Raw genomic sequence first — 27,316 nt, 5'->3', positions numbered from 1 at the left:
AGGGAGGCCTTGCAAATCCAGAAAGTAAAAACCAGGGAGAACTTGTAACTTCCCTGTATTTGAAAGTATTCCCTGGGCCACATGCAGATTAAACAGCAAAAGGTAGACTTACTTGTTCAAGATGTCTAAGCAAAACTTTAGCTATCACTGCCTGACAGTTAAACTATGCTGACCCAGGGGCAATAGTTAGGAAATCAGGCTTAAAAACAAAAACAAGAATGAAAAATAAAAACTGAGCTGACACATCAGAGTATCAGAGTCTGAACACTGTAGGGGAAGACTCCACTGAACCAGCTCAAGAAGTCACTAAAACAAACAGCAGCAGTAACCTTCCCAGAGGAAAGATGAGAATTTAAAGTTGCTGCAATATATAATCTAAAATGTTCAGTTTTCAACAATAAAAATAAAAGAAACAAACAGACAAAGCCAGGAAAATGTGAGCCAGACACAGGAAAGAGAAGCAATCAATAATAACTATCTCTGAGGAACTTCAGATTATGAACTTAACCAACAAATATTTTACAGCATCTGTTATACACATGTTCACCGAACTAAAGGAAATCAGAAAGAATAAATGAAAGTATGACACGGTAACATGGCAATAAAGAGATACAGACATTCAAAAAAATAGCCAAATGGGAATTCTGGAGTTAACACATAGCTGAAATGAAAAATTCACTAAAAAGGATAAACAGCAGATTTGAGCTTTCAGAAAAATCAATGGATTTAAAGATGCATGAATAGGATGGCTGGGTGGCTCAGTCAGGTAAGCGTCTGACTGACACTTGACCTGAGCTGACTTGACTTGATGCTGACTTGAGTGTCAGCTCAAGTCCTGATCTCATGGCTTGTGGGATCGAGCCCCACATCAGGCCAGCACAGAGCCTGGTTGGGATTCTCTCTCTCTCCCGTTCTCTCTCTGCCCCTCCCCTGCTCATGCTCTCTAAATAAATAAACTTAAACATATATATATATATATATATATATATATATATATATATACATATATACATATATATGTGTGTATATATATATATATATATATATATATATATATGCATGAATAGAAACTATGCAATCTGAAGAACAGAAGAAAAATAAAAAGAATGGAGAAAAATGAACAAAACCTTAGAGACTCGGGGGGACAACAAGTATACAAGCATACATGTAAATGGAATCTCAGTGGACAAGAGAGAAAAAAAATAAAGGAAAGAAAAATATTTGGAGGAGGAGAGGGAAGATGGCGGTGTAGGAGGACGCTGGGCTCACCGCGCGTCCTGCTGATCACTTAGATTCCACCTACACCTGCCTAAATAACCCAGAAAACCGCCAGAGGATTAGCAGAACGGAGTCTCCGGAGCCAAGCGCAGACGAGAGGCCCACGGAAGAGGGTAGGAAGGACGGCGAGGCGGTGCACGCTCCACGGACTGGCGGGAGGGAGCCGGGGCGGAGGGGCGGCTCGCGGGCCAAGCAGAGCCCCCGAGTCTGGCTGGCAAAAGCGGAGGGGCCTGACGGACTGTGTTCTGACAGCAAGCGCGACTTAGCGTCTGGGAGGTCATAAGTTAACAGCTCTGCTCAGAAAGCGGGAAGGCTGGAGGACAAAGGGAAGGAGAGCTGCTGAGCCCCCTGACGACAGAGCTCAGTTTGGTGGGGAACAAAGGCTCTCGCCAGCGCCATCTCCCCCGCCCATCCCCAAGCCAAAATCCCAAAGAGAACCAGTTCCTGCCAGGGAACTTGCTCGCTCCGCGCAAACACCCAACTCTGCGCTTCTGCAGAGCCAAACCTCCAGCAGCGGATCTGACTCCCTCCTGCTGCCACAGGGCCCCTCCTGAAGTGGATCACGTAAGGAGAAGCAAGCTAAGCCTGCCCCTCCTGCCCCTGTGCACCTTGCCTACCCACCCCAGCTAAGGCGCCAGATCCCCAGCATCACAAGCCTGGCAGTGTGCAAGTAGCCCAGACAGGCCACCCCACCCCACAGTGAATCCCGCCCCTAGGAGAGGGGAAGAGAAGGCACACACCAGTCTGACTGTGGACACAGCGGTGGGCTGGGGGCAGACATCAGGTCTGACTGCGGCTCCGCCCACCAACTCCAGTTACACACCACAGCACAGGGGAAGTGCCCTGCAGGTCCTCACCACCGCCAGGGGCTATCCAAAATGACCAAGCGGAAGAATTCCCCTCAGAAGAATCTCCAGGAAATAACAACAGCTAATGAGCTGATCAAAAAGGATTTAAATAATATAACAGAAAGTGAATTTAGAATAATAGTCATAAAATTAATCGCTGGGCTTGAAAACAGTATAGCTGACAGCAGAGAATCTCTTGCTACAGAGATCAAGGGACTAAGGAACAGTCATGAGGAGCTGAAAAACGCTTTAAACGAAATGCATAACAAAATGGAAACCACCACGGCTCGGATTGAAGAGGCAGAGGAGAGAATAGGTGAACTAGAAGATAAAGTTATGGAAAAAGAGGAAGCTGAGAAAAAGAGAGATAAAAAAATCCAGGAGTATGAGAGGAAAATTAGAGAACTAAGTGATACACTAAAAAGAAATAATATACGCATAATTGGTATCCCAGAGGAGGAAGAGAGAGGGAAAGGTGCTGAAGGGGTACTTGAAGAAATCATAGCTGAGAACTTCCTTGAAGTGGGGAAGGAAAAAGGCATTGAAATCCAAGAGGCACAGAGAACTCCCTTCAGACGTAACTTGAATCGATCTTCTGCACGACATATCATAGTGAAACTAGCAAAATACAAGGATAAAGAGAAAATTCTGAAAGCAGCAAGGGGTAAACGTGCCCTCACATATAAAGGGAGACCTATAAGACTCGTGACTGATCTCTCTTTTGAAACTTGGCAGGCCAGAAAGAATTGGCACGAGATTTTCAGTGTGCTAGACAGAAAAAATATGCAGCCAAGAATCCTTTATCCAGCAAGTCTGTCATTTAGAATAGGAGAGATAAAGGTCTTCCCAAACAAACAAAAACTGAAGGAATTTGTCACCACTAAACCAGCCCTACAAGAGATCCTAAGGGGGACCCTGTGAGACAAAGTACCAGAGACATCACTACAAGCATAAAACATACAGACATCACAATGACTCTAAACCCATATCTTTCTATAATAACACTGAATGTAAATGGATTAAATGCGCCAACCAAAAGACATAGGGTATCAGAATGGATAAAAAAACAAGACCCATCTATTTGCTGTCTACAAGAGACTCACTTTAGACCTGAGGACACCTTTAGATTGAGAGTGAGGGGATGGAGAACTATTTATCATGCTACTGGAAGCCAAAAGAAAGCTGGAGTAGCCATACTTCTATCAGACAAACTAGACTTTAAATTAAAGGCTGTAACAAGAGATGAAGAAGGACATTATATAATAGTGACAGGGTCTATCCATCAGGAAGAGCTAACAATTATAAATGTCTATGCGCCGAATACCGGAGCGCCCAAATATATAAAACAATTACTCATAAACATAAGCAACCTTATTGAGAAGAATGTGGTAATTGCAGGGGACTTTAACACCCCACTTACAGAAATGGATAGATCATCTAGACACACGGTCAATAAAGAAACAAGGGCCCTGAATGAGACACTGGATCAGATGGACTTGACAGATATATTTAGAACTCTGCATCCCAAAGCAACAGAATATACTTTCTTCTCGAGTGCACATGGAACATTCTCCAAGATAGATCATATACTGGGTCACAAAACAGCCCTTCCTAAGTTTACAAGAATTGAAATCATACCATGCATACTTTCAGACCACAATGCTATGAAGCTTGAAATCAACCACAGAAAAAAGTCTGGAAAACCTCCAAAAGCATGGAGGTTAAAGAACACCCTACTAACGAATGAGTGGGTCAACCAGGCAATTAGAGAAGAAATTTAAAAATATATGGAAACAAACGAAAATGAAAATACAACAATCCAAACGCTTTGGGACGCAGCGAAGGCAGTCCTGAGAGGAAAATACATTGCAATCCAGGCCTAGCTCAAGAAACAAGAAAAATCCCAAATACAAAATCTAACAGCACACCTAAAGGAAATAGAAGCAGAACAGCAAAGGCAGCCTAAACCCAGCAGAAGAAGAGAAATAATAAAGATCAGAGCAGAAATAAACAATATAGAATCTAAAAAAACTGTAGAGCAGATCAACGAAACCAAGAGTTGCTTTTTTGAAAAAATAAACAAAATTGACAAACCTCTAGCCAGGCTTCTCAAAAAGAAAAGGGAGATGACCCAAATAGATAAAATCATGAATGAAAATGGAATTATTACAACCAATCCCTCAGAGATACAAACAATTATCAGGGAATACTATGAAAAATTATATGCCAACAAGTTGGACAACCTGGAAGAAATGGACAAATTCCTGAACACCCACACTCTTCCAAAACTCAATCAGGAGGAAATAGAAAGCTTGAACAGACCCATAACCAGCGAAGAAATTGAATCGGTTATCAAAAATCTCCCAACAAATAAGACTCCAGGACCAGATGGCTACCCAGGGGAGTTCTACCAGACGTTTAAAGCAGAGATAATACCTATCCTTCTCAAGCTATTCCAAGAAATAGAAAGGGAAGGAAAACTTCCAGACTCATTCTATGAAGCCAGTATTACTTTGATTCCTAAACCAGACAGAGACCCAGTAAAAAAAGAGAACTACAGGCCAATATCCCTGATGAATATGGATGCAAAACTTCTCAATAAGATACTAGCAAATCGAATTCAACGGCATATAAAAAGAATTATTCACCATGATCAAGTGGGATTCATTCCTGGGATGCAGGGCTGGTTCAACATTCGCAAATCAATCAACGTGATACATCACATTAACAAAAAAAAAGAGAAGAACCATATGATCCTGTCAATCGATGCAGAAAAGGCCTTTGACAAAATCCAGCACCCTTTCTTAATAAAAACCCTTGAGAAAGTCGGGATAGAAGGAACATACTTAAAGATCATAAAAGCCATTTATGAAAAGCCCACAGCTAACATCATCCTCAATGGGGAAAAACTGAGAGCTTTTTCCCTGAGATCAGGAACACGACAGGGATGCCCACTCTCACCGCTGTTGTTTAACATAGTGCTGGAAGTTCTAGCATCAGCAATCAGACAACAACAGGAAATCAAAGGCATCACAATTGGCAAAGATGAAGTCAAGCTTTCGCTCTTTGCAGATGACATGATATTATACATGGAAAATCCGATAGACTCCACCAAAAGTCTGCTAGAACTGATCCATGAATTCAGCAAAGTTGCAGGATACAAAATCAATGTACAGAAATCAGTCGCATTCTTATACACTAACAATGAAGCAACAGAAAGACAAATAAAGAAACTGATCCCATTCACAATTGCACCAAGAAGCATAAAATACCTAGGAATAAATCTAACCAAAGATGTAAAGGATCTGTATGCTGAAAACTATAGAAAGCTTATGAAGGTAATTGAAGAAGATTTAAAGAAATGGAAAGACATTCTCTGCTCATGGATTGGAAGAATAAATATTGTCAAAATGTCAATACTACCCAAAGCTATCTACACATTCAATGCAATCCCAATCAAAATTGCACCAGCATTCTTCTCGAAACTAGAACAAGCAATCCCAAAATTCATATGGAACCACAAAAGGCCCCGAATAGCCAAAGTAATTTTGAAGAAGAAGACCAAAGCAGGAGGCATCACAATCCCAGACTTTAGCCTCTACTACAAAGCTGTCATCATCAAGACAGCATGGTATTGGCACAAAAACAGACACATAGACCAATGGAATAGAATAGAAACCCCAGAACTAGACCCACAAACGTATGGCCAACTCATCTTTGACAAAGCAGGAAAGAACATCCAATGGAAAAAAGACAGTCTCTTTAACAAATGGTGCTGGGAGAACTGGACAGCAACATGCAGAAGGTTGAAACTAGACCACTTTCTCACACCATTCACAAAAATAAACTCAAAATGGATAAAGGACCTGAATGTGAGACAGGAAACCATCAAAACCTTAGAGGAGAAAGCAGGAAAAGACCTCTCTGACCTCAGCCGTAGCAATCTCTTACTCGACACATCCCCAAAGGCAAGGGAATTAAAAGCAAAAGTGAATTACTGGGACCTTATGAAGATAAAAAGCTTCTGCACAGCAAAGGAAACAACCAACAAAACTAAAAGGCAACCAACGGAATGGGAAAAGATATTTGCAAATGACATATCGGACAAAGGGCTAGTATCCAAAATCTATAAAGAGCTCACCAAACTCCACACCCGAAAAGCAAATAACCCAGTGAAGAAATGGGCAGAAAACATGAATAGGCACTTCTCTAAAGAAGACATCCGGATGGCCAACAGGCACATGAAAAGATGTTCAGCGTCGCTCCTTATCAGGGAAATACAAATCAAAACCACACTCAGGTATCACCTCACGCCAGTCAGAGTGGCCAAAATGAACAAATCAGGAGACTATAGATGCTGGAGAGGATGTGGAGAAACGGGAACCCTCTTGCACTGTTGGTGGGAATGCAAATTGGTGCAGCCGCTCTGGAAAGCAGTGTGGAGGTTCCTCAGAAAATTAAAAATAGACCTACCCTATGACCCAGCAATAGCACTGCTAGGAATTTATCCAAGGGACACAGGAGTACTGATGCATAGGGGCACTTGTACCCCAATGTTCATAGCAGCACTCTCAACAATAGCCAAATTATGGAAAGAGCCTAAATGTCCATCAACTGATGAATGGATAAAGAAATTGTGGTTTATATACACAATGGAATACTACGTGGCAATGAGAAAAAATGAAATGTGGCCTTTTGTAGCAACGTGGATGGAACTGGAGAGTGTAATGCTAAGTGAAATAAGCCATACAGAGAAAGACAGATACCATATGGTTTCACTCTTATGTGGATCCTGAGAAACTTAACAGGAACCCATGGGGGAGGGGAAGGGAAAAAAAAAAAAAGAGGTTAGAGTGGGAGAGAGCCAAAGCATAAGAGACTGTTGAGAACTGAGAACAAACTAAGGGTTGATGGGGGGTGGGAGGGAGGAAAGGGTGGGTGATGGGTATTGAGGAGGGCACCTTTTGGGATGAGCACTGGGTGTTGTATGGAAACCAATTTGACAATAAATTTCATATATAAATAAAAAAAAAAAAGAAAAAATATTTGAAGAAATAATGGCTGAAAATTTCCCACATTTTATTAAAACCATGTCAAAAAGCTCGACCAATTTTAAGTGGGGTAAGGACAGAGAAATGAACACTTATGTGACTATGACACGTCATTGTCAATCTACTGAAAATCCAAGACAAAATTTTGGAAGTCACAAGAGAAAAAAGGTTCATCATGTATGAGGTAACCAAAATAAGATGAAAACATGACCTCTCATCAGAACAGAGGCTTGAAAGCAGGAGGAGGACATATTCAAAATTCTCAAAGAACAAAACTCTTAACAATGTATACTATACCCAACAAAATTATCCTTCAAGTGAAGGAGGCAGAGGCTGTCAGACTGGATAAAATCTATTACATACAAAAGAAGAACGAAATCCAAATAAGATCTGTAGTTTAGTTAATAGCTTTATGCTAATGTCATTTTCCTGATTTTGATCATGTTCTATGGTTATGTAAAATGTCACACTGGGGAAATCTGGGTAAAGTGTATATGAGAGCTCTGTGATTTTTTTTTTGTCATTTCTTAAATTATTTCAAACTTAAAAAGTTATTTAAAAAGTCCAATACATGTTGATAGATCTAGTTTATATGTGCAATTTTCATTCCAAAGTTCTAAAGAAGTAACAAAAGAGTCCTATGGGAAAACTGACTAAGGTTTACTTTCTTCAGGATAAAATTACTGGTCATTATTGTTAGACGGTGACAGCATTTTCAATTCCAGTTACAAATAGGCACCCTTTCATCCTTTTATTCCCCTTCATAGTAGTAGATATTTTAAGTTTTTGTGAAATTAAGGCATTCTGTCCAGCTCACCACATTAAACACTGGGAAAATGTTTTTTCCCCCCACATCTGGCTCAGTCCTGGAAATCTTATTGCAAGCAGGTTGCACAACGATTATCATGAATGCTCATGAACCAGCAGTTTGGGAGGTTTTGTGTTTTGTCTTTTATAACTAAGCTGAATAATCAGTGTCGGTGAGTATACATGGTTTTTTTGTTTTGTTTTGTTTTTGGCTGCCCTGTCATTAGAAACTTCCTGAACACTAATGAGAGGGAAATTTGGATATGCTCTTTAACATACTTGCCTGTGCAATGCAACTTTTGGCTTTCCATGAATGCTTAGTAGTGTGTGGTCTGTCCAAAACGCTTTTAGTCGTACTGTCAGGGCAAGACGGGCTTCTCTGGGAAAAGTGAACAAGAACCAGAAACACAGACTAGTCCATTTTCTTTCCTGCACAGTGTGATAGGACAACAGGAAGGGAAGGGGCCATTACTAGGTTTGTGGCCTCTGGAGGAAAGGTGGATAGGCGAAGGATCTTTTTCTCTTTCCTTCCATTTCATTGTGTGACGGAACAGAGGAGGTACTAAGGGACTCAGCACGGAACTAGAGGCAGGCTTCCCTGCTGGAACCAGACTGATCTAAGTTCAAGCTTGTCTCCTCTTTTCTCTGACCGTACAATCCTGATCTTCCATTCCCAAACCTGTGAAATGGGGGAAGTGGCCCCCACACCTCACAGAGGCAGTGGGATGATGAAATGAGAGAACACATGTCAGTCATCAAGCACAGTGCCCAGCAGGTCACAAATATACAAAATGATCATTTGCAATTGTTGTTTATGAAATTGGCGCTTCCCCCCACCCACCTCCGCCAAATTGCTTCAATTTCCTGAGACTTCTTTGGCTCTTTGGACATTTCTTTTTTTTTTTTTTTTTTTTTTTAACGTTTATTTATTTTTGAGACAGAGAGAGACAGAGCATGAACAGGGGAGGGTCAGAGAGAGAGGGAGACACAGAATCTGAAACAGGCTGCATCCAGGCTCTGAGCAGTCAGCACAGAGCCCGACGTGGGGCTCGAACTCACGGACAGTGAGATCGCGACCTGAGCCAAAGTCGGATGCTCAACCGACTGAGCCACCCAGGCGCCCCATGGAAATTTCGAAGAAATTCAAGTAGGCAAATTTGTTAAGCACCTCTTACAAAGACTGTGTACTTTTTCATACTCAACAATGAGTTTTAGTTAGAGATTGTACTCCTGCTTTTGATCTGCTAAAATTTAAAAAAATATATTGGGCCACTAACTTGTCTGCTTCCAAACTCAAAGCTTTCTCCATTATGCTGGATATAGAAAGGGGTTCCAAAAGCAAACAGGGCAAGGTGCCATGGTTCCCACCATCACCATCTTTCCCACCATCACCATCCTTGTTACAACGGCATGACTAAAGTTTGAAATTCTTAGATTATTTTGCTGGAGCTTTTTTAAAACCTGGGCCAAGCAAAGAGTTCACTATCATCAACAGGCATAGAAAAATAAAGAAACAGCAGGAATTAAGATAAGTAAACGAATGGCTTTTTATTAGATAGAAATGTCTCTCAAGCCATATTCTCAGTGTACCACAGAAAACCTGTTAAGAGAATTTTCCCGTTCCCAAAGAAATCTAAAAGCATGCCACCAGATACAAAGGTGCAGATTGATTCCCTCGGTCTGTTTCCTATGCCAGGAACCCAACGGTATTGAATTTGCCTCCCATTTCCCACAGAGAGACACCCGGTCCCGGTGGCTAATGTCCACGCTATTCCTTTTGAACTGATTTTTTCTGCTCTGCTTTTATTCCTAGGTCTCTGGCACTGCTTCTGTATCTCTCAAACTTCTATTATTGAAAGTTCATTATGTAACCAAACCAGTATATATGGAATTCCTACTAGAGTTCCAGAGAAGAAATAGGCAGTTTCAAATAGAAAACGCTTGATAGAAAAGGTGAATAAGCTGCTATTCAAAATCCTGAACAAGCTTAGATGTAGAGAAATGGGAGATGGAAACACTTTCTCTAGGAAAAGGACATGAACAGTGAGCCACAGCCACATTGGAGATGCTCTGTCCTGTCTCAGTTTCAGCTGGTGCTGTGCCACTGCCCTCACACGTTCTCTACAGGATAGTCTCTGCCTGCCCCTCAGGGTTCTGTGTAAACTTACTCTCTGAAGTAAACTATCTCTTTATTGACCATCTTCACTATCCCCTTATCCTACAAGGTTAGGACCCTTGCATTTCTTTTTGAGATCTCTCACTACACTGTTATATACCACATTACCATTATATATAGCGTATGTCTCCCCTCACTGTGAGCAGCATGAGGGAAGTTCTAGCTCCTTCCCCTGCATGAGCCCCAAATGATCCCTCAATTACTACTAACTGAAAAGATGAATGAACAAATGTGGGAATTTGTATGGAGTGCTGGGGAAAACCACAGATGAGGTCTTGTGTTGAGAAATAATCAAGGGGAAACAAAGCCTATTTACAGACCCTAGAACAACAAAACTGGAAGACATTTTAGCAATGCTTAAATTATTTTCTTTTTATTATTTTTTTTAATTTGCTTACTTAATTTGAAAAGTTCACATTCATTAAACATTTCCTAGGTGCCAAGTACGGAGCTAAGTGATTTATATACACCACTTCATTTCGTCTTCATAACAAGAGAGGAATTATTATAGCCATTTTAGAGATTAAACAAAACAAAACAAAAACCTTAAGAAAAGTTAACTGATCTGTCTAATTGGCAACTCAAATTGAGGCAGTCTCCCAAACCACACTCTACAAGAGAATTCTGTCTTTCAGGAAGACTAAGAAACTTTCCCCAGGTCATACGGCCCTAGAATCCTGACCCTCTGCCTCACATCAAATTCTTACTTTCTATACCATTCTGCCACTCCATCAAAGACCCTAAAGGACAGGCATTAATTCCAAGACATCATACAATAAACAACTGCATGTGAAAGAATCTTAGCAGAGAGATGGCATGATGGGAAGAGCACTTTGTATTAGTTTGCTAGGACTATGGTAATAAAATGCCACAAACTAGGTGGCTTAACCAAATAGAAGCTTATTTTCTCACAGTTCTAGAGGCTGGAAGTCTAAGATCGACCTGTCAGCAGGATTGGTTTTTTTTCTGAGGCCTCTCTTATTGGCTTACAAATGGCCACCTTCTCCCTGTGTCCTCACATGGTCTTTCCTCTATGCCCACATGCCCCTGGTGTCTCTATGTGTGTCCAAATTTCTTCTTCTTATAAGGACACATTCTGAGATCCTGAGCTTAGAGTTTCATCATATGAATGGAGGGTGGGCACAATTTAGTCTAAAACACACCAATAATGTAAACATAGCCATTAAATAAGAAGCATATGGTCGCTAATGGAGAAATACGGTGTTTGAGGAGAAAGGGGCGCAGCCAGCCAGAGAGGTCCAGATGTGTTAGGAAATGCATCTAAAGGAGAACTGTGGATGTGATAAAGAGGAGAGGCCACAGCATCTTTTAAATGGGCACGCCTCCCTCACCCGGTTATTTAAAAAGAGCATGCATGCGTGCACCCGATGCATGCATGTACACACACACACACACACTCTATAACTGAAACACAATGCATAACAATTCATTCCACCACTTCACAATTGGGAAGTCTAATCTAGATGAACCTATTGCAAGGGCTGAGGAAACTGGCCTGCCCAGTTTCACACGCTGCATTACAAACAAAGTAAGAATGTTGCATCACCCCTGAGCCAGTTTTTAGCTTTTCTTTCCTTGACTCTCTGGTTTGCTGTTATTTTCCATTGTTTCATCTCTAGATGGCCAAAACCAAGCCACATTCTCAGTGTATGTTCAGTTCACAAAATTTTAAAATTGGAAGAAATATGCACAACTACCACCCAGGCAGAACTTCTTTGTGCAAATATACGAGCTGAGGCCTAAAGGTATAAACAAACCTAGTGGAGAGACCAAGGGCAGACTGCTCCAAAATGTGCCACTTTGGCGTATTGAATATTTTGTTTATTTATTTTTAAGGGTTTTTTTTTGTTTTTCTCATTTTTTTTAATGTTTATTTTTGTGAGAGTGACAGAGTGCAAGTGGGGGAGGGGCAGAGAGAGAGAGAGAGAGAGAGAGAGAGAGAGAGAGAGGACAGACAGACAGACAGACAGAATCTGAAGCAGGCTCCAGGCTCTGAATTGTTAGAGCAGAGCCCAACGCGGGGCTGGAACTCACAAACTGCAAGATCATGACCTGAGCCGAAGTCAAATGCTTAACCAACTGAGCCACCCTGGAGCCCATGCATGTTGATTACTTTAAAATAAAAGTTACTTAAGAAATAGCCAATGCAAAAAGAACACTCTGACTGCCACATCCCACCCTCCCACCCCCACCTTTGTCTACAGAAAGCAGGAAATAAATCTCCCATGTGAAAGGTACCCTCACTGGACCAGAAGGTAAAGAGAGACATCCCCATCACCAAAGATAGGGAATTCCGAGCTTTTCAGGCTATTTGAACAATCTTTGTTACTTTTACTAATTTAGTACCCCAACCCAAATTAGTTTAGGATTCCTTATCAATTAAGGTGCCTAAACATAGGTTTTCTTTGTCCTATTTCTCACAGATTTATTGTCTCTGTCTAAAAAGTATACAAACTGCCTACCCTGGTCATTTCTTTAGGACTTGCTTCTATGCACACATAATTAAACTTTGGGGTTTTTTTTCTTTTGTTAATCTGTCTCATGACAATTTAATTCGTAGACCAGCCAAAAGAATCTTGAAGGGTAGAAAGAAATTTTTCCTCTTGACACTAGCCAAGTTCACCCAGTAGGAGAAACAGCTGAACAAAGTCTTTCACTCTCAACCAGCTACTCTTTCTTTATACCCTACCACATTCCCTCCTCTCCCCTGCCCTTCACATACTCAGGCTAAAAAGGAGATGCATCCAAAATAAAAAGGATATATATATATATTTTAGCCTGACCAAAATCTGAAGTTGCCAAGTTATTATTTGATGCTGCAGAATAGACTCAAGATATGAATTTGAGAGAAATGAAAAACTGAATTTCTATGGTTGGTCAAATAAAGTTTTTAAAGAGTCATTTTCATCTTTTACACTTTTCCGAATTTGAATTATAGTTATAAGATGTTAACTTGCAAATATGAGATGGACTATTTAAAAAAAAAATTCCTCTTGCCACATAGGCGAGTATGGAATAATACCACATTGACAAGTGTTAACTGTATTAGGTTCATTTTCAGAAAACGTAGAATAACGTTCTTTTACTTAAAAGAAACAGATACAATAATGCCCTTGGTGTTACCACTTTTTAAATATACCTAATGACATGACACAAAACGCTAGCAAAAAGAGAATGTTTTGAGAAGCATGTTTACTTCCACAGCTTTCTCTCTCCAGACCAGGAGGTTTGCAAAAAATGCTCCCCTAGAGAGTATTTGTGTTTTGTTGAGGGTTCCACTCCCCTTTAATTGCTGCCCTTTTTTCATGACGTACTCAAGATTGCCACAGGAGGGGAAAGCCATATCTTTTTTCTAAAGTAAACAGTCTAGGGAAAACCCCCAGGAAAATCGTCATGTTGGCTTAAATGTTTCATGAGAACCATTTTATTACTGAATGAAATTATCAACATTTTGGGTTTGTTTCACTCTTCAACTAACACAATAACTATTTCAGGCAGCTAGTGAGGTAGTTAAAATATGGATGTTGACTGTGAACTTGAAGTGGAAAAGTTTGACAAATAAATATAGCAGGACTGTGGAAGATAAGAGGAGCCATACACCCACCCATCCGAGGCACTACCAGGAAGTGAAACCACTAAGCTGGAAACGAGCATTCTACTTGTCCTGGATTGTGTTACATGAAATAGGAATTCAAATCCACTGTTCTTTTCTCAGGTTGTAAGGAGCTTTAGAAATTTGGTTCTAGATACTGTGAATGGCAATTCACTTTTTTTTTTTTTTTTCTTCAACGTTTATTTATTTTTGGGACAGAGAGAGACAGAGCATGAACAGGGGAGGGGCAGAGAGAGAGAGGGAGACACAGAATCGAAACAGGCTCCAGGCTCTGAGCCATCAGCCCAGAGCCTGATGCGGGGCTCGAACTCACGGACCGCGAGATCGTGACCTGGCTGAAGTCGGACGCTTAACCGACTGCGCCACCCAGGCGCCCCCACTTTTTAAAATAAACCGGAAACCCCGTCTTTTGAAGGATGAAGAGCTGTGTAAATGTGCATTTGAAGGCAATACCCTCAGGAGTTCTTGATCTTTTTTGTACCACGGACCACTCACTCTGGCCATCTGGCAAAGCTAACCCCTGAGTAGAATATGACATTATAAAGTTCATGAAATAAAAACATTGGATTACAAAGAAAACTGATTTTATCAAAATACATGGAGTCTATGCAGTCTAGTAGACCCCTTATATGATACTTATATATGCTTCAGAGACTTGCGGTATGTTTTCCCCCTCTACTTCTGTGAAACTAAAGTTCTAAAGTTCAACGTAAAATTGTTGAGGACAGAAGAGCTCACAGCACCATAAAGGGTAAAATGATAAAAACAAAAAACAAAACAAAAAAAAAACAGTTCTTTTTTGTGCTATCTACCACTGCTAGCACCATAATGAATGTGTAAACCCAATCTGAATATTTAGACGTTGCATGTAAAAAAACACAGGCTGGAATAAATTAGAAACACCATCATTTGCTTCAAAATAGGAAATTTACATTTTCTCAACCTTTGAGCAACAAGCTAGAGAACAGTACCAAGGACATTGGTAGAGTCTGTAAGAATATTTCTACTGAGCTTCTCTGCTGGTGACATAAATGTCCCTCCCTCCCAGTGAGCTTGCAAAAAATATGAACAAAAACAGTGCTACACTCTCCCCTTCAGTTTGCAGATGTCCCCTTTATTTTTGGACAGGAAGAAGTTAGATAACTACATCTAAACCACAGCCTAACAAATATGGCCAGAACCCAGGAATAAAGTACAGAATGACTTTCCAATTCATGGCATGTCTCACTGAGGTAGGAGGAAAGGAGGCCAGAGAAGAACCTTGAGTGGCAAGCAGTGCATCTGGAAAAAGTCCGAGCCAGATGCAAACGTAAGTGCATTTGACCACAAAGAGCTTCCCCTCCTCTGCATGTTGCCAGGCTTGACCCACACAGACTCATTGCTCTCATTCAGGAAAGTGCCCAGCCATCCTTAGTGCAAAACTAAAGAACTTTAATATTGTAAGGATTTACAAATATATATATATTTATATATATAAATTATATATATATATAAATTATATATATATATAAATTATATATATAAATATATATATAATGAATTTTGAAAAAACAACAAGATTTTCTTCTAAACTTTGAAGAAATGTAAGAGTCAATATTTCAATAATATTTTCATTCCTGAAAAAAACATGTCGATTATGGTAACCAGCTGTTCTCCGAAGTTCTAAGGATTAAAAAAGAAAAGGAAATGACTTTTAGTTGCAAAATCAAGGATGTATTTCAGGTTGATGAAAGAACATCCTGATAGGCTATAAAAGAAAAACTTTTTCTGATGGTCGATTATTACTACCACATGTTTTGGCCAGCCTTCTACTATAGAGCTGTAATGGTTCAAATTCTATAAAGCACTAAACTATCTTGAGGGAGCACTGATGGCTTCCAGGAGCCTGGAGAAGTAAGCAAAAGCTGAGGAAAGCCGAAGGGTAGGATATAAGGCAGACATAAGAACTTACCTAGGCACCCAATAAAGGCCGGCACAGCAACTGTTAGGCAATCAGAATTTAAAATGACAATGACAGTTCTAGCAACTAAGACAAGAAGAGTAAAAAGCCCAGTATGATGGCTCCTGGAGCAGGTAAAGGCATTGAGATTTGCCAAAGTGATATCCAGTCCAGGCAACTGGAAAGGTAAGAATCCAACAAGAGTGAAAGCAACAAATTCAATCCCTTCCTACAAAATGCTGGAAATCAAGCCAACTTGTAATTACTCCCTGCTAGTTAATAATTACCTTAGATAAAAAGATCTGTATTCTATAAGCTCATGAATTTCTATGCATTGTTTTAGGTGTTTTGTTTTCATTTTGTGTTTTGGCTCAGGGTACTGCCTGTTCATCTTAAGGATTTCCAGATTTTCTTGCTTGCTTGCTTTCAAAACTCCCACTCTAGAAGAATTCAGCCATTCTAGCTTCTCTGGGTTTGCTCCTAGCATTTAGCTAGAGAAAAACCACATCACCTGGCAGACTGGTTTTATTTTCGGTTCACACTCTCAACATTCACAGAGGCCCTGGACACTACACAGTATCTTTCTAAGTTTTTCCTGTGAATTTGCATCCCCATTCTAGAAAATGGCTTTCTTCTCCACCGTGCCCCTCCCCACCCCCCTCTCTTAGCTGGTGACCTCATCTCCCTTCGCTGAGAAAACACCAGAGGGAAGTGTCTTATCTTCCCACCACCAAATCAGCAAACTCCCTGTACTTGCACTTGAGTCCTGTTTGCCTTCACCAAGGAAGCAGAATTCCTCCTCGTGTTAAGAGACCTGACCCCGCAAGTGGCTCTTGGGACACAAAAGCCCTCTCTCTTCTGTAAGTACATGATAGTCATACCTCTCTTTTCTGAACAAACAAAATGACTTTCTCCTGATGACCTGATGAGCAAGCCCATAGAAGTCCCTCTGCTTCATATTCCTCCTCCCTCCATGTTTCCATGTTTCTGCTGCATTTACCAACAGATTTCTCCAGAGGGCCAGTTGTTCACAGGGTATCCATGCTCCCAGAGTCCTCACCCCTCCATCCACGGGCAGCCTCACGCACACTTTCTGTCCCCATCACTCCACTGAAACTGCTCTTAATCAAGATCACTAATGACCACCAAGTTTTCAAGTGAAATCACTTTTCTACCCTCTGTTTCCCTGGAACCACTTTGCTTCCTTTGCACCCACAACATTACCCCAATCTCTGGTTTTCCACCCAGCTTCTTGCTTGCTTTCTCGCAGGCTCAGGTACCAGTGCTTTGCCTGGAGCCCCCAGCGCAAGCCACACCCTTCTCTCTCCATTCACCTCCTACGCTCTCTCCTCTCTCTTGGCTTCTCATCCCTCACAGCCTCACTTTATGCTTACGTTTCACCTCAGGGAAACTTTTCTGTCCTGCCCCTCTCCAGATTATTCTCAACTGTTGGAATCAGGTTGCTTCCTTTATCATCTGTTTATTGTTTGCTTAATTATTGACTCTCTCTTCCAAGAGGGAATTAATCACACCTGCTTTATTCACCCAGGTCTCCCCTACAGGGATCACGGTGCCTAGCACGTAGTCAGTCTGAATTAAAACTTCCTGAATTGGTGAGGGAGTAAATGCATACAGCCCAGTGATCACCAATTCCTGGTAATATTAGCTCTGGATTTTTCTTTTTAACCCAACAAGTAAAATTCTTTTTTTTTTTTTTTATGTTTATTTATTGTTGAGAGATAGAGCGTGAGCAGGGGAGGAGCAGACAGAGGAGACACAGAAGCCAAAGCAGGCTCCGGGCTCTGAGCTGTCAGCACAGAGCCCCACGCGAGGCTCAAACTCATAAACTGTAAGATTGTAACCTGAGCTGAAACCAAGAGTCAGAGGCTTAACCGACTGAGCCACCTATGCACCCCTCAGCAAGTAAAATTCTTAAGTGACAGAGAGAGCGCAGATTTTCTAAATTGTTTCCTTTAATATCTGTTCTTTTTCTAAGTATTAAAAAGATATATTTTTCCTACCATTTTTCTAGGAGTGCTATATACCATATTAATAAAACAGTATTTTCCTCATAGAAAATTATGATTTATACAAGTGTGTTCTTTTCATTCTGACAATTGTTCACGAGGTATTAATCAACCAAACCAATCTGCCAATCTAAAACATAATTTAGGGGCACCTGGGTGGCTCAGTCAGGTAAGCATCTGACTCTTGATTTCGGCTCAGGTCATGATCTCATCATTTGTGAGACTGAGCCCGCACTGGGCTCCTCACTGATAGCACAGAGCCTGCTTCAGATTCAATCTTTCCCTCTCTCTCTGCCCCTCCCCCCTACTCTCGCTCACTCCCTCTCAAAATAAGTAAACTTTAAAAATAAATAAGTAAATAATTTCAACAGGAAGAATTTCTGCAAACACTGAAGGAGTCTCACAAAGTTGATTCTTTTATTACTTTTCATTGATAGCAGAGACATCATTAGTGGTAAGGGTAAGAAAAAAATCCCATATAAATATTATGAGCTTTCATGTATTTAAAATATAAATCCTTGGTGAACACCACCTCAAAAAATAAGTACCAAGTGGTAGACTATAAGCAACCATCTTAAAAATCTGCAGTTAAATTGTTAACTAACCAAGAAATCTCTTTAAATGAGAATTTTTGCTATGTGGCATCTTCCTAAAACATGTTAGTACCATCTTCTGCTAGGGATCAAGGGTCTAACAATACTTTGAAGTTCTTATCGGAACATGAATTCCCATTACATATTGAAAGCAGTGATTTAGAAGACTGTGCCATGAACTACCGATAACTCTGGTGTTACCTTTTTAAGATCTAAATTTGTGACCTCCATCAATTTTAAATTCATCTGCCTCTTCTTCATGACAGTTGAATGGAAAGGAATACAATACCCGTTTGAGGTTTACGGTATATATAACAAGGGACTGATGGACATTAAGAAATCTTAATTACAGGGGCACCTGGGTGGCTCAGCCAATTAAGTGTCCAACTCGGGCTTCAGGTCAGGTCATGACCTTGCAGTTTGTGAGTTCAAGCCCCACATTGGCTCTGCACTGTGGCTCCTACTTGGGATTCTCTCTCTCTCTCTCTCTCTCTCTCTCTCTCTCTCTCTCTCTCCCTCTGCCCCTCCCCTGCTTATACACCCTCTCTCTCTAAATAAATAAAATTAAGTCATAAAAAAAGACATCTTAATTACAGATGCAGGTGCCTATACAGCATGTCCTCACAGCTGCATGCATCTGTAGGCCCTTTTCCCCAAACTGCTTTTCTGTAAATTCTTACATAATTGCTTTAAATTTCTTTTCTCAATACTTTCATAATATTGAACCAAATACATGTAAAAAGTCTACAAAATGGATTACCCTGCTGTTTCAACAAATTAAAAATGATATTTGTACAAAGTGGAGATAAACCATACTTCCAAACAAGGTTGTAAAGGTAGACTAAGAATCAGAAAGGATCAAAAACACTGAGATTCACACAGCAAGAGCAGCAAAATTTTGGTGCATCTCTTTTTTTCTCAGGCAGGTGCAAGTATCAGAAGATCAGAACAGTGTCTGCTCTGGTTACCGTCCTCTTTGGAAAGGACTCCAGAACCAACCAACCGTTGGGTCCCCCCAACTGTCCCCACCCTAAGCGTCAATGAGTAGATGAAGAGATGCTAATAAATTCATTTTCTTCCCAGAGTGCTCAGTCGGTTAAGCGGCCGACTTTGGCTCGGGTCATGATGTCACGGTTTGTGCGGTTCATGGATTTGAGTCCGGCGTCAGGCTCTGTGCTGACAGCTCAGACCCTGGAGCCTGCTTCAGATTCTGTCTCTGCTTTTGTAAGCATTCAAAAAAATTATAAATAAATAAGTTGGTTCTCGACAAATATGGATGCTATTTTTCCTACAAAACCTTTATAAAGAATCGTGTAACCCTTAGTCTTCATCTTCTCTACATGAAACAGGTCGAGATGTTCCTGGAGCTGTGGGACATTCTACAAGGGTTTTGGCCCACTTCCCTGAACCCTCCTCAATTTCTCTGGTTTTGTAGACTATGACAGTCTATGAGAATAAAAATGGCTTTCTTTCATTTTTCTATGCATCTCACCCATTTTTAAAGAACAGGTTTCAGGCGACAATAAGAACAATTTTCCAAAATTGAGAAAAGCAATAGTTATAGAATTTGTATTTCCAGTTTAATGTTTAGCCTTTGATATTAAGACCCCCCCCAACATTTCAAAATTATTGAGGACCTTTTTTTTTTTTCAATATATGAAGTTTATTGTCAAATTGGTTTCCATACAACACCCAGTGCTCATCCCAAAAGGTGCCCTCCTCAATACCCATCACCCACCCTCCCCTCCTTCCCACCCCCCATCAACCTATTGAGGACCTTTAATAAGGCCTTTGGTTATGTGAGTTATTTCTTTTTAAAAAAATTTTTTTAATGTTTATTTATTTTTGACAGAGAGAGAGAGAGAAAGAGAGAGAGAGAGAGAGAGAGAGGCACCTAGCATGAGGGGGGAGGGGCAGGGAGAGGGAGACACAGAATCTGAAGCAGGCTCCAGGCTCTGAGCGGTCAGCACAGAGCCCCGACGTGGGGCTCGAACTCACGGACCATGAGATCATGACCTGAGCCGAAGTCGGACACTCAACCAATTGAGCCACCCAGGCGCCCCATGATTATGTGAGTTATTTCTATTGATATTTACCATATTCAAAATGAAAACTGAAAAATAAAGGATTTAAAAACCACATTGAAAGAGGCAATTCATAAACAAAGACACATGAGTGGCCAGTATAAAATTGCCCAACCTTATTTCTGAAAAAAATATACATTTGAACAAGATACCATTTTTCATATAACAACTAAATTTTTGGATTTATTGTTGTTTGTCCCATGTGACTGATAACACGGTGTTAGCGTTAGCATAGGGAAGTTCTCTCGCATACTGCTTCTAAATTGATACAATTTTTCTCAAGAGCAAAATGGCAACAATAATTGCTAACCTTCCGTGAAATTCTGTTGAGCATTTTTGAGAATACTTCAAACACTCAATTATTATTATTACTCCTATTTACAGTGGAGAAAAGAGTGCTTTGATAAAGCAACTGGCTTAAGATCTTACAACTTGTAAGTAGTGAACTTTTGTTAAAACCTGGGCGGGGGTGCCTGGGTGGCTCAGTTGGTTAAGCGTTCGACTTCGGCTCAGGTCACGATCTCGCGGTCGGTGAGTTCAAGCCCCGCGTCGGGCTCTGTGCTGACAGCTCAGAGCCTGGGCCTGTTTCAGATTCTGTGTCTCCCTCTCTCTCTGACCCTCCCCCGTTCATACTCTGTCTCTCTCTGTCTCAAAAATAAATAAACGTTAAAAAAAAATTTAAAAAAAAGGAAAAAAAAAACCCACTCTTAAGAATCTATCCAAAGGAAGTACAATCTATCCAAAGTTGTGCACAAACATTTACATAAGGGTCTTTGCTGAAACGTTATTTGTAATAGTAGAAAACAAATCCACCTGAATATCCAAAAATCAATGATCAGCCAATATAACATGTCCACAGTCCAAAAATTACATGCTGGTGAGAAGCACTCTTATTCATGGGTAGATAGCCATTACTTGTCCAGTACCTGGCACACAGCAGGGACTCAATATTTGCTTCAGATAAGAATGAACACAAACTTATACACAAGGATAAAAAAAATCATGTTTTAACAGACAATATCATGCCTGAGGGGTAAGCACGTTATAAAATAGCAAGAGTAGTGTGTTAAACTAATGAAATAAGGAGGCCATTAGATAAGGTGACACTAATGCCTTGGTGGTCTACATAAGCAAACCAAAGTCCAACACCGTCTAAAAACACCCTACATAGTGAAACCTAAGGACAACCAATCACAAACAGCCAACTAGGCTTTAAACTATAGCCAATCGATAATTTTGTTACATTGATTCCACTCCTTCTTGATAGAAGTCTCTTTTTGGAGAGCCTGCTGGGGAAGTGCTTCTGTCCACTTTTGTTTGGCACTGTCCCATTCCACTTAACTGTTGCTCAAATAAACTTAAAAAATTTTTTGATATGCTTCAGCTTACCTTTTAACAAATGTAATCACAATTTTGTAAAATGTACCTGTGAGTGTATGTATAGAAAAATGTCTAGAAGTATAAACAGATGTATATAAATGAATTCCTGTCTCTTTGTCTCTGTACTGATGCCTAATAGTTAATAAATATTTGTTGACTGAATGAATGAATGAATGAATGAATGACATTTTAAAAATAGCCCTTGAGGAGGGGCACCTGGGTGGCTCAGGTGGTTGAATGTCCGACTTGGGCTCGGGTCATGATGTTACTGTTCATGAGTTCCAGCCCCACAAAGGGCTCTAGGCTGACAGTTCAGAGCCTGGAGCCTACTTCAGATTCTGTCTCCCCCTCTCTCTGTCCCTCCTCTGCTCATACTGTGTATCTCTCTCTCTTTCTCTCTCTTAAAAATAAATACACATTGAAAAAAATTTAAAAAATAGCCCTTGAGTGGATTATAGGTCATTTTTTCCTTTCCTCCTTTGCAATTTTCTATATTTAATGAAATTTAAGCAGTGAGTATGAATTATCTTTGTAATAAACAAGAATATTATAAAACAATCGTGCAGGGAAATATTGTTAGGAATTTTGGAATAAAAACAGCAAATACAGACATCCCATAACCCAATAAAATATAACTTGTATCTTATTTTCCTACTTGTTTTATGTACTGCATCAACAATTAAAAATACCAGATGTTACAGAAAAATGGCAAACTTAATATTACACAGTTAATTATTACTGGGGTTCAGTATAGAATCCAGGTCACTTGGTAGTTTTTTCCATTACACCACACTGCTTAGAGTCCCAGAACACTAATGAATGAATGACAGTATGGGCACTGCAATATTCACTGTTTAACAATTCTTCTTATCAGTGAAATGATTTGCTAATTATTTGATATTAGTAGAAAACTCCAAAGTTCTAAGAAGTACTACATGTGCATGTGACATGAATTGTTTCGGCGGGTTTGTGATCTTCCTAATGGTGTTTCCAAATTTGTACATTTTGGAAGAGTATACGTGCGTTATTCTGGGGAATGGTCTATAGATTTCACAAGATTTGTAAAAGGGTCTGTGATTTAAAAAAAAAAAAGCAAAGTTGAGAAAAATTAGAGCTATAAAGTTTGCAAGCAAGAGGAGGGGAAAACACTGAAGGTAATTACAAGGCTTATGAGAGGAAAAGGAACCACAGCTAACTCTGTCTTCCTCTTTTTATTCCTAGAACTTGTGTTTTAATATACAAATGACATGGCTTTATGATTTTGCTTTCTAAGTAGTGACACCAGGAAAGACACTGCTGGGTTAAGAACACAGGCCAAATTATCTCTACGGAATGAACTCTTTATCAGGTACTAGGAAATCTATTTAATAATTTCCCTTTTCCTATTAAAATCCAAATGCAAAATACTTCAAAAGTGACTTACAATGTTAAAAGGACTGTAAGTCACAATTGGGGTGTTTTGCATTTATGTTTAAGTAGGAAAAGGAAAATTATTAAATAAGTTTCTTAGTTTCTTGTTCCATAAAATGTGCTTCCCTTTCAGGAAGTCTGCAAAGCTGCTTTGAGCAAATGCAGAATGCACACTTCTCTGTGCATTTCACAATTATTGCTTAATTTAAAATTTAACTCTTCCTTTGCTCAGTGAAAGAAGCAAATACTTGCTTCTTATCCCAACATCAAACTTGGTTGGCAGGGTCTAGGGACCTCCAGGAATAAAATTTTAAAATTCTTAACAGGGTTTGTTTCACTACGATTCCCTGCAAATATCTCTTCAGCTTCAATTCCAAATTTCTGAAACAAACAGAAATAAAACACAAATCCTCCTTGAACTCAAAGGGTTGTATATGCAAACATCCTAACCAAGAACTGACACCCATCCAAATGAGATGCCTCTAGTATATACTCTCCATGTGCCTTGGCCGAATAAATGCTTACATCATCAACCAGTGTGACCAGCGTTTCTTGTTCTACTTTTTGAGATGAAAATCATTATTTTTAACACTCCAATGATTGTAAGTTCTAGGAGACTTACATAGGTTAAGCCACTCTTATTTCAAAGCCAAATGCCTTTTTTAACTTTTTCTAAAACAAAGTTACCAAAATAGTATCCACACTCAAAACTTAACTTTGTTATTTGCTCAAAACTTGTTCAGGATCTAGCTCTGTTCTCCAGGCTCGTCAATTAACTTAGGGAAGGGCAAATCAGAATACCAGTGGTTTTACAATTCCTTTTTCAACATTGTTTTTCTTTTCTCCTGACACTGCAGCATATGGAAAACACAGGAACGCTTTGCATAAGTAATCGAAACGACTTTTTTTTTTTTTTTTTTTTTTTTTAAATTAAAACGTTAACAGAGCCCACAGACTCCATCGCTAAGGAGTCTTAGTGGCTGTCAAAAAACCACACCGCTCTAGTCCGGGATAGGTAACCTCAGGGAGGCATCACGTGGAGCTCTAACAAGAGCCACCTCACTGCCCTGTCGAACGGTCGCTTTCTTTGGGGGCTCTAAGTAAGGGAAACCCCTTGTCGTTCCATTCGCCCATGCCTTTAGACCCCGGGAAGCAAGCTGGCATTTGTTACGATGAAATTAAGTGCCCTGATCTAAGTCTCCTTTCCAAAAGGCAGAGGAGAGGCAGACTTTGTAAAGCAGCGAACCACAGGTTTCCCTCCGTCCTTTCTCCCTTCCAAGTCAGATACGAACTTAAAAGCTAAGGAGCGTGGGGGAGAGAAGTGAGTGGGGCAAGAGTAAATATATTGCTTACTGTTCCCAGAGTTACATGAGATTCTTCAGGCTCCTTTATGCCTCTAGCTTTCTGTCAGGATCCTTTTTCAGCCTGGGACGACAGAGAAGTTCAAGCCCAATCCTTGGTAGGAGGGGCTAAACTGTGGGCTGGTTTTCTTCAGTCTTCGCAGCTGTTTTAAGGTGGAATGAAAGACGAAGCGAGAGAAAGCAATGTTCTCGAAAAAGCGGATATCTTAAATGTAAATGTTAGCTTCTCAGAACCGGAGTCTGAAGTCCCAAAACATGCTTAAATAGTATGTAAGTGAGCTGGTCCGAAACCACGTGGATGCTACTGTGTGTCTCTGTGTGTATGTGTCTGGAAGCACGTCTTGTCTTTAAGTAGTTACAGCTTCCTCTCCCCCCCACCCCAACAAGTAACAAAATTGAAAAGATGAATAACCTAGAGCATTTTTGCATTCTTTAAAAGGGCAAAGTTTATAACAAACGAAAATATAAAATGGATACATTCTGAAGAACAATAGAAGACCACTTTAATTATTGCACTATGTGTTAACTAACCTGGATTTAAATTTTTAAAAATGCAATGGAAAAATATCAGTATGATATAATCGTTGGGTTAGATCACTGGGTTAGATAATTATAGGTTTATTAATTAACACATTTAAAAATTTTCTAATTTGGTAAATTGACTACAATTGTAGTATCCCATTACCTCTTTATAATATATATAATAACTTTATATATATGATACATAATAAAAGTCAACCTAGTTTTAAACTGAAATAAAACAATACTGAATATATTTTGAAAGTATATAATCTACTCAAATATTTCCTCCCCAAACTCAAAACACCTGAGTTGGTAACTGAGTGTAAATTTAGGATTAAGAGCATACCAAAGGCTGTAATACACCTGTTGAGATATAGAGGGAAAAATCAAATCACGTTAAATTACAAGTTGGCAACACAAATTGAAAAACCTGGTATCACAGTAATAAGGGAGGTGTACTATTTAGATTTATCCAAATTCCGCAAGAATGGATCAGTGTCTTTAAAGATTGACATATTCATTTAGTATATCATGTTTTCAGGACCTTCTAGTTTTGCTTTTAATCAAATACTGAGCACATTCTCCTAGCTCTCTTGTAACATTTTCAAAGAATGTAATTTCTGCAAACTCTGTCATTATGGCTTCTCGATCATCTGCTTTCTGCAGCCCAAGAACCAACTCCTTTTTGTTTTTTGGGTTTTTTTCCCCCCATAAATGCAACCTGGCATACTATAAATCTCTCCTTCCTAAAAAAGGCCTGTAGTGTCTCAGGGGATCAAGATATTTTTCTTTTCAAAGAAGACCCTGAATTTCTTGAAACGTGGTGTGTGTGCAACAGAGGAGCAGAGAACACGTTGCTATTTCTCACCCCTCCCCCGGTATAATTGGTGAAAGAGTATGTTTCACAGGGCAAGTTCATCCTACGACTCTGACCGAAAAAGACTCCCTTTTCATGAGCTTCATACTGTTCTAGTCAGTTTGATAATCAAAAGTTGTAGCTCTCAATATTCGGAGAGAGAGGATTTCTAATATGTTACATGTTAAAAATAGGAAAATGTTTTGATGAAAGGCTTTTAAAGAAAAATTCAGTATATGCTATGGCTAGAGTGAAAATATATGGGGAGATGTTTGCCTCTTTGTAAACTTCCTAAATGAGACCGACTTATCTCCATACTTGCAGTGAACAAAAGCTTCTGCAAGTATGTCTCCCCCTCTCTATAACTGATATAGACCACTTCCCATTGCTTCACTCTGTGTCCTCTGTGCCCACATCCATTTTGGCTCCTTACCTATGATCTCACTGTTTACACAGACCCGTAAATGGATGGTACAAATTCAGATTTACTACCTTCACTTTGTCCTATTTTCTCCAAAATTATGTTATTGGCTCCAAGGACCTCCACCTCCACTAGGTGAGAGAGACACTGCATGCATAGACTGCCTCAGGCTGTAGGACCAATTAGATCTGAAGACCCCTCTTCCCTGGGCCTGTGATCAATGAAGATCATTTAGGAGGACTACAGGTGCAACCCATCTGAAACTGAAGGTGTGGTAGCAGCCCCTTTAAATCCAGTCCCTCCCTTTGCATTATTACTAGTCAATGAGTTTCATACCATTTGTTACTCATCAACATCTTAAAATTTTAGACTGGGAATAATAAGCTCTAATAATAAGCCCTAATAATAACTAGCACTGGATAAGTAAGCAAATGGAAAGTCCTAGAAGTGGCTGAAGGAATTAATAAGGAAGTACCTACTTGTCAAAACTCATGGCTCAAAAAATAGAAAAGAAGAACTTGATGTTTTTATAATTGGCTTTTCTTTATATGAAGTTGCTTTCTATTTTTTTTACAACTTCTGCTTCACGTATCCTATACTCTTAACTACGCAAAAATGATTTGTCTCCTATGAGCTTGGGCTTGAGGAATGAGATACTATTTGTAGTAAAATCCATACATTCAGTGCAAATGATTAGCTAGTACGCTAATTGATACTCAGAGTGCTAAGAGTTGGATAGGAAAGTTTAATCCAGACTGCAGATAGAGAAGATTCTAAATGTTCACCGATTTGCTCAGAATAATATGTCCTTCTTGTCCACTATGGTTGAATATTCTGGTGCATTCTGCAACTGTATTTATAGTAAAATAATAACCTGGTATTCTTACTACTTATCTGTCTGTGAATATCATTCATATGAGTCATTCCTG

General features: G+C 39.8%; 1 protein-coding gene and 1 long non-coding RNA gene across 5 annotated transcripts in view; one reads left to right on the top strand and one right to left on the bottom strand.

Moving 5' to 3' along the window:
• PLA2G4A (phospholipase A2 group IVA) overlaps positions 1-24,817 on the bottom strand; it is a 166,312-nt gene extending 141,495 nt beyond the window's left edge. Inside the window, exon 1 of one of the 3 annotated variants that reach the window (XM_086693967.1) lies at positions 24,581-24,817. The gene's annotated coding sequence lies outside the window, so the exon portion shown is untranslated. Of the gene's footprint in view, positions 1-15,745; positions 16,343-16,957; positions 17,396-24,580 lie in introns of those variants that run through there. The other 2 variants (XM_086693968.1, XM_086693969.1) reach the window with 2 other exon arrangements.
• Positions 16,502-20,109, top strand: LOC112857842 (uncharacterized). 2 transcript variants are annotated; one of them, XR_003223355.2, is made up of 3 exons: positions 16,502-16,593; positions 19,276-19,577; positions 19,703-20,109. It is a non-coding gene; the product is annotated as an uncharacterized LOC112857842 (long non-coding RNA). The 2 variants fall into 2 exon arrangements; XR_015246076.1 differs by lacking the exon at positions 19,703-20,109 and having other exon boundaries at positions 19,276-19,624.
• Positions 24,818-27,316: the final 2,499 nt, after the last annotated feature.

Source organism: Puma concolor, chromosome E4 (assembly GCF_028749965.1).
Source record: "Puma concolor isolate L17-30 chromosome E4, mPumCon1.1.hap2, whole genome shotgun sequence".
NCBI lineage: Eukaryota > Metazoa > Chordata > Mammalia > Carnivora > Felidae > Puma > Puma concolor.
The sequence above is the reverse complement of the archived record's forward strand: the minus strand, read 5'-3'. Positions and strand labels throughout refer to the sequence as shown.